Source organism: Ranitomeya variabilis, chromosome 1 (genome assembly GCF_051348905.1).
Source record: "Ranitomeya variabilis isolate aRanVar5 chromosome 1, aRanVar5.hap1, whole genome shotgun sequence".
In the NCBI taxonomy this organism is placed as follows: domain Eukaryota; kingdom Metazoa; phylum Chordata; class Amphibia; order Anura; family Dendrobatidae; genus Ranitomeya; species Ranitomeya variabilis.
Window position 1 is genome coordinate 1,003,390,327 of NC_135232.1, and position 16,354 is coordinate 1,003,406,680.

General features: G+C 42.9%; 1 non-coding gene across 1 annotated transcript; it reads right to left on the minus strand.

The window, feature by feature from the left end:
• Window positions 1-9,089: 9,089 nt before the first annotated feature.
• Window positions 9,090-9,161, minus strand: TRNAC-GCA (transfer RNA cysteine (anticodon GCA)). The gene has a single exon. It is a non-coding gene; the product is annotated as a tRNA-Cys (tRNA).
• Window positions 9,162-16,354: the final 7,193 nt, after the last annotated feature.

Consider the following 16,354-nt stretch of genomic DNA (forward strand, 5'->3'; position numbering starts at 1 on the left):
CTCCTTGCACACGCAGAACTTAACACTTATAAAATGTGTCCACTGATACCGTAAAACCGTCCCGGAGGTGGGACTTTCCTTCGTAATGTGACGCAGCCCAGCCGTCATTCCTACCCCCCCGGCGCCGCGCACCGGCTCCTCAGCGTTGTTTTATTCCGTCCAGGAGCCTGCGCTGTTATGTTATCCCGTGGCCAGGCACACTTAGCGCTGCCCGTCTTCTGGCATCATTTGGTGTCTGGATGGCTGCGCCTGTGCGGCCGCGCTGGCAGAGAGCCCGCCTCGCAGTGTCTTCTGATTTAATCCCACTGGGGGCCTGGGATCCATGGACATGCGCAGTGCATATCTGAACCTCCACCTCTCACTCATTTCCCTATGGCTTCTTCAGACTGTTCGGTGTCAGCTGGTCCCTAACAGCATGCCACGGCCGTGACACCGCACAGTCTGAAGAAGCCATAGGGAGATGAGTGAGAGGTGGAGGTTCAGATATGCACTGCGCATGTCCATGGATCCCAGGCCCCCAGTGGGATTAAATCAGAAGACACTGCGAGGCGGGCTCTCTGCCAGCGCGGCCGCACAGGCGCAGCCATCCAGACACCAAATGATGCCAGAAGACGGGCAGCGCTAAGTGTGCCTGGCCACGGGATAACATAACAGCGCAGGCTCCTGGACGGAATAAAACAACGCTGAGGAGCCGGTGCGCGGCGCCGGGGGGGTAGGAATGACGGCTGGGCTGCGTCACATTACGAAGGAAAGTCCCACCTCCGGGACGGTTTTACGGTTGCAGGGGACACATTTTATAAGTGTTTAGTTCTGTGTTTGCAAGGAGCATGATGAAAAGAGCCACCTTTTCCTTTTGCATCTTTTGTGCTGCACAAGCTGGCTCTTTCAGCTACAAACGCCTTGGGGGGGGGTTAAAGGTTCCCTTTCGACTTTCTCAGGCTTCGGCCTACATTGTGTTCCTCTGCTTTTCCACCTGTCCCTGGGCTCCAACACCGCTAGTTGTTGCCTGGTAGTGCTGTACGCACAGTCCCAACAGTCGCTCCTCTGTTATTGGGGTTCAGTAACGTCAGCTGTTCCCCTGCTGTGTGTGTGGCAATCCCTCCTACCTCCTCCAACCTCCTCCTCCTCCACCTGTCCCTGGGCTCCAACACCGCCAGTTGCCGTCCAGAAGTGCTGTACGCACAGTCAACAGTCCCTCCTCTGTTATTGGGGTTCAGTAACGTCAGCTGTTCCCCTGCTGTGTGTGTGGCAATCCCTCCTACCTCCTCCAACCTCCTCCTCCTCCACCTGTCCCTGGGCTCCAACACCGCCAGTTGCCGTCCAGAAGTGCTGTACGCACAGTCAACAGTCCCTCCTCTGTTATTGGGGTTCAGTAACGTCAGCTGTTCCCCTGCTGTGTGTGTGGCAATCCCTCCTACCTCCTCCAACCTCCTCCTCCTCCACCTGTCCCTGGGCTCCAACACCGCCAGTTGCCGTCCAGAAGTGCTGTACGCACAGTCAACAGTCCCTCCTCTGTTATTGGGGTTCAGTAACGTCAGCTGTTCCCCTGCTGTGTGTGTGGCAATCCCTCCTACCTCCTCCAACCTCCTCCTCCTCCACCTGTCCCTGGGCTCCAACACCGCCAGTTGCCGTCCAGAAGTGCTGTACGCACAGTCAACAGTCCCTCCTCTGTTATTGGGGTTCAGTAACGTCAGCTGTTCCCCTGCTGTGTGTGTGGCAATCCCTCCTACCTCCTCCAACCTCCTCCTCCTCCACCTGTCCCTGGGCTCCAACACCGCCAGTTGCCGTCCAGAAGTGCTGTACGCACAGTCAACAGTCCCTCCTCTGTTATTGGGGTTCAGTAACGTCAGCTGTTCCCCTGCTGTGTGTGTGGCAATCCCTCCTACCTCCTCCAACCTCCTCCTCCTCCACCTGTCCCTGGGCTCCAACACCGCCAGTTGCCGTCCAGAAGTGCTGTACGCACAGTCAACAGTCCCTCCTCTGTTATTGGGGTTCAGTAACGTCAGCTGTTCCCCTGCTGTGTGTGTGGCAATCCCTCCTACCTCCTCCTACCTCCTCCTCCTCCACCTGTCCCTGGGCTCCAACACCGCCAGTTGCCGTCCAGAAGTGCTGTACGCACAGTCAACAGTCCCTCCTCTGTTATTGGGGTTCAGTAACGTCAGCTGTTCCCCTGCTGTGTGTGTGGCAATCCCTCCTACCTCCTCCTACCTCCTCCAACCTCCTCCTCCTCCACCTGTCCCTGGGCTCCAACACCGCCAGTTGCCGTCCAGAAGTGCTGTACGCACAGTCAACAGTCCCTCCTCTGTTATTGGGGTTCAGTAACGTCAGCTGTTCCCCTGCTGTGTGTGTGGCAATCCCTCCTACCTCCTCCTACGTCCTCCTCCTCCACCTGTCCCTGGGCTCCAACACCGCCAGTTGCCGTCCAGAAGTGCTGTACGCACAGTCAACAGTCCCTCCTCTGTTATTGGGGTTCAGTAACGTCAGCTGTTCCCCTGCTGTGTGTGTGGCAATCCCTCCTACCTCCTCCTACCTCCTCCAACCTCCTCCTCCTCCACCTGTCCCTGGGCTCCAACACCGCCAGTTGCCGTCCAGAAGTGCTGTACGCACAGTCAACAGTCCCTCCTCTGTTATTGGGGTTCAGTAACGTCAGCTGTTCCCCTGCTGTGTGTGTGGCAATCCCTCCTACCTCCTCCTACCTCCTCCAACCTCCTCCTCCTCCACCTGTCCCTGGGCTCCAACACCGCCAGTTGCCGTCCAGAAGTGCTGTACGCACAGTCAACAGTCCCTCCTCTGTTATTGGGGTTCAGTAACGTCAGCTGTTCCCCTGCTGTGTGTGTGGCAATCCCTCCTACCTCCTCCTACCTCCTCCAACCTCCTCCTCCTCCACGTGTCCCTGGGCTCCAACACCGCTAGTTGCCGTCCAGAAGTGCTGTACGCACAGAGCCAAACACCTCGCCAATGTGTTAGTGGGGTTCAGCACCGCCAGCTGTTCCCCTGCTGTGTATACGGCAACGTGTACTGCGACCGCCACGCAGACACAACAAGTTAAATGTAAGGGAACCTGACACCCCCCCCCCCCCAGGCGTTTGTTACTGAAGGAGCCACCTTGTGCAGCAGTAATGATGATGCAAAGGGAAAAAGTGCCTCTTTTCGTGATGCTCCTTGCACATGCTGAACCAAACACTTATGAAATGTGTCCCCACACAGCGTTACACCGTCCGGTAGGTGGAACTTTCCTTTGTCGTGTGACGCAGCACAGCCATCATTTTTACCCCCTTGGCGCCGTGCGCCCCCTCCTCAGCGTTGTTTGAATCTGTCCCGGAGCCTGCGCTGTTAGGTTAGCCCTTGGCCATGCACACATGTTGCGCTGCCCGTCTTCTGACCTCATTTGGTGTCAGGCTGGCTGCGCCTGTGCGGGTGCGCTGGCCGAGATCCCGCCTCGCAGTGTCGTCTAATGTAATCCCACCGCGGGCCTGTGATCCGTGCCCGTGCGCAGTGCATATCCTCTCCTCTCACTCCCCTCCCTACGGCTTCTTCAGACTGTGCGATGTCAGCTGGTCCCTAATAGCATGCCACGGCCGTGACACCGCACAGTCTGAAAAAGCCGTAGGGAGGGGAGTGAGAGGAGAGGATATGCACTGCGCACGGGCACGGATCACAGGCCCGCGGTGGGATTACATGAGACGACACTGCGAGGCGGGATCTCGGCCAGCGCACCCGCACAGGCGCAGCCAGCCTGACACCAAATGAGGTCAGAAGACGGGCAGCGCAACATGTGTGCATAGCCATGGGCTAACCTAACAGCGCAGGCTCCGGGACAGATTCAAACAACGCTGAGGAGGGGGCGAACGGCGACAAGGGGGTAAAAATGATGGCTGTGCTGCGTCACACGACAAAGGAAAGTTCCACCTACCGGACGGTTTAACGCTGTGTGGGGACACATTTCATAAATGTTAGGTTCCGCATGTACAAGGACCATAATTAAAAGAGCTAAGTTTACCTTTTCCAGCATTAGTGCTGTACACAATGGCTCTTTCAGCTACAAACGCCTGGGGGGGGGGGGGTTAAAGGTTTCCTTTCAACTTGCTCGAGTGCAGGCTTCGGCCTACACTCCGCTCCCCCTGCTCCTCCTGCTGACCCTGGGCTCTAACACCGCCAGTTTTTGCCCAGATGTGCTAGCTGCACAGAGAAAAACACCAGCCAATGTGTCAGTGGGGTCCAGCACCGCCAGCTGTTCCCCTGCTGTGTAGCCGGCAACGTGTCCTGCGACCGCCACGCAGACACAAGAACTGAAATTGAAGGGAACCTGTCCCCCCTCCCCCAGGTGTTTCTATGTTTTACAGCTACCTTGAACAGCAGTAATGCTGCATGTGTTCAAGGTGGCTCAGAAACTTATTCTCCTTGCCCATGTTGAAGTGAACACGTCTAAAATGTGTCCTCTGTGACCATTAAAACGTCCCTCAGGTGTGATTTGACTTTGTATTGACACACGCAACAAGCTCCTTGGTAACGCTGCCCGTCTTCTGGCATCATTGTTTGGCTGGCTGCGCTTCTGCGGCCGCCCTGACCCACACAACAGCCCTCGTTGTCTTATTTAATGGGACTGCGAGGGTGTGATTGATGGGCAGGATCAGTGCATCAGTTCGCCTGTCCCTCCTCTCCTTCCGCCTTCTTCGGACTGTGCGGCTTCATGGCCGTGGCATGCGATAAGGGATCAGATGACGCCGCACAGTCTGAAGCGGGTGTAAGGACCCGAGTGTGAGAGGCCAACATATGTGCTGCGCCAGGCCCTGAATCCCAGCCCCGCAGTGTTTTAACAATGTTAAGACACTGCGGGGCTGGGATTCATGGTCATCGCGAACCGCACCGGCCGACATTACATGATGCCAGAAGATGGGCAGCGCTAACGGCGCTAGGCCAGGGGATAACACGACAGCGCAGACTCCTGTACAGCAAATAACAACGCTCGGGAGGCTGCACCCAGCACCAAGGTGGGATTCTTGACACCTGTGCTGCGTCTCATTACAAAGGGAACTCTCGCCTCCATTACACAGTTTGACTGTATAAAGGGCTAAATGTTATACGTGTTCCATTCAGCGTGTGCAAGGAGAAAAATTACAAGAGCAACCTTTGACTTGCGCAGCACTGCTGCTGCATAAGCTGTGGCTCTTCTACTTTGTAACCCCTGAGGGGGGGTTAAAGGTGACTTTTGAAATCGGTTCAATTAGGCTTCGGCCTACACTCTGCTCCACCTGCAGAGCCCGGGCTCCAACAACGCTAGTTGCTGTCCGGAAGTGCTGGCTGCACAGAGCCAAACACCTCGCCAATGTGTCAGTGGGGTCCAGCACCGCCAGCTGTTCCCCTGCTGTGTAGCCGGCAACGTGTCCTGCAAAAGCCACGCAGACACAACACACCCAAAGCTGCCGCCTGTGCAGGCTTCGGCCTACACTCCCCTCCCCCTGCTCCTCCTCCTCCTGCTCCTCCTCCTGCTGTCCCTGGGCTCTAACACACCGCCAGTTTTTGCCCAGATGTGCTAGCTGCACAGAGAAAAACACCAGCCAATGTGTCAGTGGGGTCCAGCACCGCCAGCTGTTCCCCTGCTGTGCAGCCGGCGACGTGTCCTGCAAAAGCCACGCAGACACAAGAACTGAAATTGAAGGGAACCTGTCCCCCCTCCCCCAGGCGTTTTTACGTTATCCAGCCACCTTGTACAGCGGTAATGCTGCATGTGTGCAAGGTGGCTCAGAAACGTATTCTCCTCGCACATGTGGAACTGAAAACACGTCTGCAATGTGTCCTCTGTGTGACCATTTAACCGTCCCGGTGGTGTGACTTTCCTTTGTAATGACACGCTGCAACCCCCTTGGTAGCGCTGCCCGTCTTCTGGCATCATTGTTTGGCTGGCTGCGCCTCTGCGGCCGCCCTGACCCACACAACGCCCCTCGGTGTCTTATTTATTGGGACTGCGAGGGTGTGATTGATGGGCAGGATCAGTGCATCAGTTCGCCTGTCCCTCCTCTCCTTCCGCCTTCTTCGGACTGTGCGGCTTCATGGCCGTGGCATGCGATAAGGGATCAGATGACGCCGCACAGTCTGAAGCGGGTGTAAGGACCCGAGTGTGAGAGGCCAACATATGTGCTGCGCCAGGCCCTGAATCCCAGCCCCGCAGTGTTTTAACAATGTTAAGACACTGCGGGGCTGGGATTCATGGTCATCGCGAACCGCACCGGCCGACATTACATGATGCCAGAAGATGGGCAGCGCTAACGGCGCTAGGCCAGGGGATAACACGACAGCGCAGACTCCTGTACAGCAAATAACAACGCTCGGGAGGCTGCACCCAGCACCAAGGTGGGATTCTTGACACCTGTGCTGCGTCTCATTACAAAGGGAACTCTCGCCTCCATTACACAGTTTGACTGTATAAAGGGCTAAATGTTATACGTGTTCCATTCAGCGTGTGCAAGGAGAAAAATTACAAGAGCAACCTTTGACTTGCGCAGCACTGCTGCTGCATAAGCTGTGGCTCTTCTACTTTGTAACCCCTGAGGGGGGGTTAAAGGTGACTTTTGAAATCGGTTCAATTAGGCTTCGGCCTACACTCTGCTCCACCTGCAGAGCCCGGGCTCCAACAACGCTAGTTGCTGTCCGGAAGTGCTGGCTGCACAGAGCCAAACACCTCGCCAATGTGTCAGTGGGGTCCAGCACCGCCAGCTGTTCCCCTGCTGTGTAGCCGGCAACGTGTCCTGCAAAAGCCACGCAGACACAACACACCCAAAGCTGCCGCCTGTGCAGGCTTCGGCCTACACTCCCCTCCCCCTGCTCCTCCTCCTCCTGCTCCTCCTCCTGCTGTCCCTGGGCTCTAACACACCGCCAGTTTTTGCCCAGATGTGCTAGCTGCACAGAGAAAAACACCAGCCAATGTGTCAGTGGGGTCCAGCACCGCCAGCTGTTCCCCTGCTGTGCAGCCGGCGACGTGTCCTGCAAAAGCCACGCAGACACAAGAACTGTGACGACAACCACCGTGATGACGACGACCCTGGAGACGATGACCCTGAAGACCACCCCGATGACGACGACCCCGGAGACCACCCCGATGACGACGACCCCGGAGACGACGACCCTGGAGACGACGACGACCTGGAAGACCGAGAAGCAGAAGAACAAGAGGCTGCAGAACAAAGAGCAGAAGGACATTAAGCATAACACAAAATATCAGAGCAAAAAAATATTATGTAAATTATAAGCAGAAGAAGACTAAGCAGTGTATGGGGGTGAGTCCGTTCCTCCTCGTGGTGCCCCTGGATAAAGCCTGATGCTGCAGGCCAAACTGAACGCGGACAAATGTAACTGGTTTGTGACAGGCAGAACGGAAGGTGTAATCTTCAAACTTTTATAGATAACAACTACGGGAATGCCTGTCACAAATAAGAATATGATGAAGAAGTTGAATATGATGAAGATAATAGTAAAATAAAAAGAATATGAACAATGTAACCCAAAAAATAATAGGTAGAAGATGAAGAAGAAGATGAATAAGGTGAAGAAGTTGATGTCAAAGAAGCTGATGATGAGGATAATTAAGAAGAAAGCGTGGGAGAAGTAAAAAAGAAGGTGAAGGGCGTGGAAGTAGTGAAACATCAATATCTGACATAAAAAAAAAAAAAAATAACATAGTCAAATTCTTTCTAACGCCGAACTTCATAAAAAAAAATTAAAAATCCTGCTATTCTATTACATTGGGCTAAACCTCTGTCCCTTTAATATCTCCGCCACGTCCCCCAATACATCCTACATTATTCTTAGTTGTTTTCCTTCATGTAGAATGAACCTACAAGTTTATAAAGGGTTTATTTTAATTCCGATATTTTCGTCCCATTGACTTGCATTGGGATCGGGTATCGGTATCGGATTGGATCCGATATTTTGACGGTATCGGCCGATACTTTCCGATACCGATACTTTCCGATATCGGAAAGTATCGCTCAACACTACATATGGTTCTAAAATTTCCATGAACATATAGGTAAAAAAGCATGTTTAATCTGTTGAAAAAGAATCTGGAGGGGGAACTCGGAGTTGAACCAAGGACCTCTTGATCTGCAGTCAATTGCTCTACCACTGAGATATACCCCCTGCATTTGGAAAATACACCCTCTTTTTTTTTTTTTTTTTTACGTAAAAACTGAAATATTTTTGCGCAGTTTATATCATGGTGACTTTTTTTTTATGATAATGTGCATTTTACTTTGCTAAACAGATTTCATTAATTCAAAAAGTACAAAGAAACACTAAGGTATTTTTATTTTACAAGTCATTTCTGGGGATTAGAGTCTTCCAATGTGCCATATGTATCTTTTGTCGATTTCTTTTCAGACAAAATTTCTCAAGCATTTTCCAACATTTTTAAATTGTTTTCATATTAAGAAGGCACATCAACATGAACTTTTTGCTATATTTCTGAGATAGTATTCACATTAAGAAAGTACATAAACATGAATTCAACTTCATATGGTTCTAAAATTTCCATGAACATATAGGTAAAAAGCATGTTTAATCTGTTGAAAAAGTATCTGGAGGGGGCACACGGAGTTGAACCAAGGACCTCTTGATCTGCAGGCAAATGCTCTACCACTGAGATATACCCCCTACATTTGGAAAACACATCCTCTTTTTTTTTTTTTTGTTACGTAAAACCTGAAATATTTTTGCGCAGTTTATATCATGGTGACTTTTTTTTACGATGATGTGCATTTTACTTTGCTAAACAGATTTCATTAATTCAAAAGGTACAAAGAAACACTAAGGTATTTTTATTTTACAAGTCATTTCTGGGGATTAGAGTCTTCCAATGTGCCATATGTATCTTTTGTCGATTTCTTTTCAGACAAAATTTCTCAAGCATTTTCCAACATTTTTAAATTGTTTTCATATTAAGAAGGCACATCAACATGAACTTTTTGCTACATTTCTGAAATAGTATTCACATTAAGAAAGTACATAAACATGAATTCAACTTCATATGGTTCTAAAATTTCCATGAACATATAGGTAAAACAGCATGTTTAATCTGTTGAAAAAGTATTTGGAGGGGGCACTCGGAGTTGAACCAAGGACCTCTTGATCTGCAGTCAAATGCTCTACCACTGAGCTATACCCCCTACATTTTGAAAATACACCCTCTTTTTTTTTTTTTTTTACGTAAAAACTGAAATATTTTTGCGCAGTTTATATCGTGGTGACTTTTTTTATGATAATGTGCATTTTACTTTGCTAAACAGATTTCATGAATTCAAAAAGTACAAAGAAACACTAAGGTATTTTTATTTTACAAGTCATTTCTGGGGATTAGAGTCTTCCAATGTGCCATATGTATCTTTTGTCGATTTCTTTTCAGACAAAATTTCTCAAGCATTTTCCAACATTTTTAAATTGTTTTCATATTAAGAAGGCACATCAACATGAACATTTTGCTACATTTCTGAAATAGTATTCACATTAAGAAAGTACATAAACATGAATTCAACTTCATATGGTTCTAAAATTTCCATGAACATATATGTAAAAAAGCATGTTTAATCTGTTGAAAAAGTTTCTGGACGGGGCACTCGGAGTTGAACCAAGGACCTCTCGATCTGCAGTCAAATGCTCTGCCACTGAGATATACCCCCTACATTTGGAAAGCACACCCTCTTTTTTTTTTTTTACATAAAACCTGAAATATTTTTGCCCATTTTTATATCGTGGTGACTTTTTTTTACGATGATGTGCATTTTACTTTGCTAAACAGATTTCATTAATTCAAAAAGTACAAAGAAACACCAAGGTATTTTTATTTTACAAGTCATTTCTGGGGATTAGAGTCTTCCAATGTGCCATATGTATCTTTTGTCGATTTCTTTTCAGACAAAATTTCTCAAGCATTTTCCAACATTTTTAAATTGTTTTCATATTAAGAAGGCACATCAACATGAACTTTTTGCTACATTTCTGAAATAGTATTCACATTAAGAAAGTACATAAACATGAATTCAACTTCATATGGTTCTAAAATTTCCATGAACATATAGGTAAAAAAGCATGTTTAATCTGTTGAAAAAGAATCTGGAGGGGGAACTCGGAGTTGAACCAAGGACCTCTTGATCTGCAGTCAATTGCTCTACCACTGAGATATACCCCCTGCATTTGGAAAATACACCCTCTTTTTTTTTTTTTTTTTTACGTAAAAACTGAAATATTTTTGCGCAGTTTATATCATGGTGACTTTTTTTTTATGATAATGTGCATTTTACTTTGCTAAACAGATTTCATTAATTCAAAAAGTACAAAGAAACACTAAGGTACTTATATTTTACAAGTCATTTCTGGGGATTAGAGTCTTCCAATGTGCCATATGTATCTTTTGTCGATTTCTTTTCAGACAAAATTTCTCAAGCATTTTCCAACATTTTTAAATTGTTTTCATATTAAGAAGGCACATCAACATGAACTTTTTGCTATATTTCTGAGATAGTATTCACATTAAGAAAGTACATAAACATGAATTCAACTTCATATGGTTCTAAAATTTCCATGAACATATAGGTAAAAAGCATGTTTAATCTGTTGAAAAAGTATCTGGAGGGGGCACACGGAGTTGAACCAAGGACCTCTTGATCTGCAGGCAAATGCTCTACCACTGAGATATACCCCCTGCATTTGGAAAACACATCCTCTTTTTTTTTTTTTTTTACGTAAAAACTAAAATATTTTTGCGCAGTTTATATCATGGTGACTTTTTTTATGATAATGTGCATTTTACTTTGCTAAACAGATTTCATTAATTCAAAAAGTACAAAGAAACACTAAGGTACTTATATTTTACAACTCATTTCTGGGGATTAGAGTCTTCCAATGTGCCATATGTATCTTTTGTCGATTTCTTTTCAGACAAAATTTCTCAAGCATTTTCCAACATTTTTAAATTGTTTTCATATTAAGAAGGCACATCAACATGAACTTTTTGCTACATTTCTGAGATAGTATTCACATTAAGAAAGTACATAAACATGAATTCAACTTCATATGGTTCTAAAATTTCCATGAACATATAGGTAAAAAGCATGTTTAATCTGTTGAAAAAGTATCTGGAGGGGGCACACGGAGTTGAACCAAGGACCTCTTGATGTGCAGGCAAATGCTCTACCACTGAGATATACCCCCTACATTTGGAAAACACACCCTCTTTTTTTTTTTTTTTACGTAAAAACTAAAATATTTTTGCGCAGTTTATATCATGGTGACTTTTTTTTATGATAATGTGCATTTTACTTTGCTAAACAGATTTCATTAATTCAAAAAGTACAAAGAAACACTAAGGTACTTATATTTTACAACTCATTTCTGGGGATTAGAGTCTTCCAATGTGCCATATGTATCTTTTGTCGATTTCTTTTCAGACAAAATTTCTCAAGCATTTTCCAACATTTTTAAATTGTTTTCATATTAAGAAGGCACATCAACATGAACTTTTTGCTACATTTCTGAGATAGTATTCACATTAAGAAAGTACATAAACATGAATTCAACTTCATATGGTTCTAAAATTTCCATGAACATATAGGTAAAAAGCATGTTTAATCTGTTGAAAAAGTATCTGGAGGGGGCACACGGAGTTGAACCAAGGACCTCTTGATGTGCAGGCAAATGCTCTACCACTGAAATATACCCCCTACATTTGGAAAACACACCCTCTTTTTTTTTTTTTTACGTAAAAACTAAAATATTTTTGCGCAGTTTATATCATGGTGACTTTTTTTATGATAATGTGCATTTTACTTTGCTAAACAGATTTCATTAATTCAAAAAGTACAAAGAAACACTAAGGTACTTATATTTTACAACTCATTTCTGGGGATTAGAGTCTTCCAATGTGCCATATGTATCTTTTGTCGATTTCTTTTCAGACAAAATTTCTCAAGCATTTTCCAACATTTTTAAATTGTTTTCATATTAAGAATGCACATCAACATGAACTTTTTGCTACATTTCTGAAATAGTATTCACATTAAGAAAGTACATAAACATGAATTCAACTTCATATGGTTCTAAAATTTCCATGAACATATAGGTAAAAAAGCATGTTTAATCTGTTGAAAAAGTATCTGGAGGGGGCACTCAGAGTTGAACCAAGGACCTCTTGATTTGCAGTCAAATGCTCTACCACTGAGCTATACCCCCTACATTTGGAAAACACACCCTCTTTTTTTTTTTTTTTACGTAAAAACTGAAATATTTTTGCGCAGTTTATATCGTGGTGACTTTTTTTATGATAATGTGCATTTTACTTTGCTAAACAGATTTCATTAATTCAAAAGGTACAAAGAAACACTAAGGTATTTTTATGTTACAACTCATTTCTGGGGATTAGAGTCTTCCAATGAGCCATAAGTATCTTTTGTCGATTTCTTTTCAGACAAAATTTCTCAAGCATTTTCCAACATTTTTAAATTGTTTTCATATTAAGAAGGCACATCAACATGAACTTTTTGCTACATTTCTGAAATAGTATTCACATTAAGAAAGTACATAAACATGAATTCAACTTCATATGGTTCTAAAATTTCCATGAACATATAGGTAAAAAGCATGTTTAATCTGTTGAAAAAGAATCTGGAGGGGGCACTCGGAGTTGAACCAAGGACCTCTTGATCTGCAGTCAAATGCTCTAGCACTGAGCTATACCCCCTACAATTGGAAAATACACCCTCTTTTTTTTTTTTACGTAAAAACTGAAATATTTTTGCGCAGTTTATATCGTGGTGACTTTTTTTATGATAATGTGCATTTTACTTTGCTAAACAGATTTCATTAATTCAAAAAGTACAAAGAAACACTAAGGTATTTTTATTTTACAAGTCATTTCTGGGGATTAGAGTCTTCCAATGTGCCATATGTATCTTTTGTCGATTTCTTTTCAGACAAAATTTCTCAAGCATTTTCCAACATTTTTAAATTGTTTTCATATTTAGAAGGCACATCAACATGAACTTTTTGCTACATTTCTGAAATAGTATTCACATTAAGAAAGTACATAAACATGAATTCAACTTCATATGGTTCTAAAATTTCCATGAACATATAGGTAAAAAAGCATGTTTAATCTGTTGAAAAAGTATCTGGAGGGGGCACTCGGAGTTGAACCAAGGACCTCTTGATCTGCATTCAAATTCTCTACCACTGAGCTATACCCCCTACATTTGGAACGCACACCCTCTTTTTTTTTTTTACATAAAACCTGAAATATTTTTGCACAGTTTTATATCTTTGTGACTTTTTTTTTTTTTACGATGATGTGCATTTTACTTTGCTAAACAGATTTCATTAATTCAAAAAGTACAAAGAAACACTAAGGTACTTATATTTTACAACTCATTTCTGGGGATTAGAGTCTTCCAATGTGCCATATGTATCTTTTGTCGATTTCTTTTCAGACAAAATTTCTCAAGCATTTTCCAACATTTTTAAATTGTTTTCATATTAAGAAGGCACATCAACATGAACTTTTTGCTACATTTCTGAGATAGTATTCACATTAAGAAAGTACATAAACATGAATTCAACTTCATATGGTTCTAAAATTTCCATGAACATATAGGTAAAAAGCATGTTTAATCTGTTGAAAAAGTATCTGGAGGGGGCACACGGAGTTGAACCAAGGACCTCTTGATGTGCAGGCAAATGCTCTACCACTGAGATATACCCCCTACATTTGGAAAACACACCCTCTTTTTTTTTTTTTTTTACGTAAAAACTAAAATATTTTTGCGCAGTTTATATCATGGTGACTTTTTTTTATGATAATGTGCATTTTACTTTGCTAAACAGATTTCATTAATTCAAAAAGTACAAAGAAACACTAAGGTACTTATATTTTACAACTCATTTCTGGGGATTAGAGTCTTCCAATGTGCCATATGTATCTTTTGTCGATTTCTTTTCAGACAAAATTTCTCAAGCATTTTCCAACATTTTTAAATTGTTTTCATATTAAGAAGGCACATCAACATGAACTTTTTGCTACATTTCTGAGATAGTATTCACATTAAGAAAGTACATAAACATGAATTCAACTTCATATGGTTCTAAAATTTCCATGAACATATAGGTAAAAAGCATGTTTAATCTGTTGAAAAAGTATCTGGAGGGGGCACACGGAGTTGAACCAAGGACCTCTTGATGTGCAGGCAAATGCTCTACCACTGAAATATACCCCCTACATTTGGAAAACACACCCTCTTTTTTTTTTTTTTACGTAAAAACTAAAATATTTTTGCGCAGTTTATATCATGGTGACTTTTTTTATGATAATGTGCATTTTACTTTGCTAAACAGATTTCATTAATTCAAAAAGTACAAAGAAACACTAAGGTACTTATATTTTACAACTCATTTCTGGGGATTAGAGTCTTCCAATGTGCCATATGTATCTTTTGTCGATTTCTTTTCAGACAAAATTTCTCAAGCATTTTCCAACATTTTTAAATTGTTTTCATATTAAGAATGCACATCAACATGAACTTTTTGCTACATTTCTGAAATAGTATTCACATTAAGAAAGTACATAAACATGAATTCAACTTCATATGGTTCTAAAATTTCCATGAACATATAGGTAAAAAAGCATGTTTAATCTGTTGAAAAAGTATCTGGAGGGGGCACTCAGAGTTGAACCAAGGACCTCTTGATTTGCAGTCAAATGCTCTACCACTGAGCTATACCCCCTACATTTGGAAAACACACCCTCTTTTTTTTTTTTTTTACGTAAAAACTGAAATATTTTTGCGCAGTTTATATCGTGGTGACTTTTTTTATGATAATGTGCATTTTACTTTGCTAAACAGATTTCATTAATTCAAAAGGTACAAAGAAACACTAAGGTATTTTTATGTTACAACTCATTTCTGGGGATTAGAGTCTTCCAATGAGCCATAAGTATCTTTTGTCGATTTCTTTTCAGACAAAATTTCTCAAGCATTTTCCAACATTTTTAAATTGTTTTCATATTAAGAAGGCACATCAACATGAACTTTTTGCTACATTTCTGAAATAGTATTCACATTAAGAAAGTACATAAACATGAATTCAACTTCATATGGTTCTAAAATTTCCATGAACATATAGGTAAAAAGCATGTTTAATCTGTTGAAAAAGAATCTGGAGGGGGCACTCGGAGTTGAACCAAGGACCTCTTGATCTGCAGTCAAATGCTCTAGCACTGAGCTATACCCCCTACAATTGGAAAATACACCCTCTTTTTTTTTTTTACGTAAAAACTGAAATATTTTTGCGCAGTTTATATCGTGGTGACTTTTTTTATGATAATGTGCATTTTACTTTGCTAAACAGATTTCATTAATTCAAAAAGTACAAAGAAACACTAAGGTATTTTTATTTTACAAGTCATTTCTGGGGATTAGAGTCTTCCAATGTGCCATATGTATCTTTTGTCGATTTCTTTTCAGACAAAATTTCTCAAGCATTTTCCAACATTTTTAAATTGTTTTCATATTTAGAAGGCACATCAACATGAACTTTTTGCTACATTTCTGAAATAGTATTCACATTAAGAAAGTACATAAACATGAATTCAACTTCATATGGTTCTAAAATTTCCATGAACATATAGGTAAAAAAGCATGTTTAATCTGTTGAAAAAGTATCTGGAGGGGGCACTCGGAGTTGAACCAAGGACCTCTTGATCTGCATTCAAATTCTCTACCACTGAGCTATACCCCCTACATTTGGAACGCACACCCTCTTTTTTTTTTTTACATAAAACCTGAAATATTTTTGCACAGTTTTATATCTTTGTGACTTTTTTTTTTTTTACGATGATGTGCATTTTACTTTGCTAAACAGATTTCATTAATTCAAAAAGTACAAAGAAACACTAAGGTATTTTTATTTTACAAGTCATTTCTGGGGATTAGAGTCTTCCAATGTGCCATATGTATCTTTTGTCGATTTCTTTTCAGACAAAATTTCTCAAGCATTTTCCAACATTTTTAAATTGTTTTCATATTAAGAAGGCACATCAACATGAACTTTTTGCTACATTTCTGAAATAGTATTCACATTAAGAAAGTACATAAACATGAATTCAACTTCATATGGTTCTAAAATTTCCATGAACATATAGGTAAAAAGCATGTTTAATCTGTTGAAAAAGTATCTGGAAGGGGCACACGGAGTTGAACCAAGGACCTCTTGATCTGCAGTCAAATGCTCTACCACTGAGCGATACCCCCTACATTTGGAAAATACACCCTCTTTTTTTTTTTTTTTACGTAAAAACTGAAATATTTTTGCGCAG